Source organism: Oryzias melastigma, unplaced genomic scaffold (genome assembly GCF_002922805.2).
Source record: "Oryzias melastigma strain HK-1 unplaced genomic scaffold, ASM292280v2 sc06576, whole genome shotgun sequence".
Lineage (NCBI taxonomy): Eukaryota > Metazoa > Chordata > Actinopteri > Beloniformes > Adrianichthyidae > Oryzias > Oryzias melastigma.
The window spans coordinates 1-1,014 of NW_023423138.1; the positions used below are offsets into that span (position 1 = coordinate 1).

Below are 1,014 nucleotides of genomic sequence, written 5' to 3' on the forward strand. Positions count from 1 at the left end.
TTTTGACAAAAACAGCTTTTCTTAGTCTTTTTATCAAAGAAAACAGAAAAAAAATGTTTGTTTTTATTTATTTTAAAAAAACTACATTTTCATTTAGTCATTTAGCTTTTGTCCAAAGTTCTCTCACATCTTGAAGGGGTGTACGTGTAACCAGCTCAGCCTTGGTGCTGGCTGGTCCGGGAGGATCTCTGCGTTGTGTTTGTTTGTTTCAGATGACAGGACAGCCGACTTGTCTTTGATTCTGTTTATTTTCTGTACATGACAAATGGTGATGGTCAGACACGAAAGGCTCCCGCTCGCATTTCACATACAGCATGCTCGGGCGTGTCTGTGTCCCAACTAACTAATAAAATGTAGTTTACAAAATAAATTTAGAACAAAATTATGTACCTGTACATGAAAAATGGTGATGGTCAGACACGAAAGGCTCCCGCTCGCATTTCACATACAGCATGCTACAAAAAGTAAAAAGTTCGTTTAACATACTTGCATTAGCTAACCCGAAATACATCAAGGTAACAAAGAAACACCCAAATTACATAAAACAAAATAATATTTTCCAAGACAAGAATTCAAAATGGAGAAATACATAATTAAAACAGAGTGCTGCAAAATGCGACCTACCTCGGGCGTGTCTGTGTCCCAACTAATAAAGTTTTGTTGCTGCACAACTGATACAGACACAAACCGATAGGGGGCGCCCAAGATACCATAAAAAAAATAATAAAAATCTCTTGTTGCAAGTGGATTCACATTTATTCGGTTACATACGGTTAAGTGAGAATTTGATAATTCCATTTATTCGAATCAGCACTCAAATAATTTTGTTTTTTATTGAGCTGAAGGCTGGGAATAATATCCCCCCTTCCACCCCAATTGAGCGTCAGGTGTTCACTTCTACAAATCAAGCCCCAATCATCATTTATACCCCGCCATGCTTCACAGCTGGCGTGCTTAATGGTTTTGGTTGAACATGGTGCTGGCCATTAAAGCAAAAAACTTTTTTTTTTTTTT

General features: G+C 37.4%; 1 long non-coding RNA gene across 1 annotated transcript; it reads right to left on the reverse strand.

Moving 5' to 3' along the window:
* Nucleotides 1–229: 229 nt before the first annotated feature.
* LOC112138420 lies at nucleotides 230–994 on the reverse strand. Its single transcript, XR_002917781.2, has 2 exons — nucleotides 625–994; nucleotides 230–455 (listed from the first exon to the last, which is right to left on the reverse strand). It is a non-coding gene; the product is annotated as an uncharacterized LOC112138420 (long non-coding RNA).
* Between the last annotated feature and the right edge of the window lie 20 nt (nucleotides 995–1,014).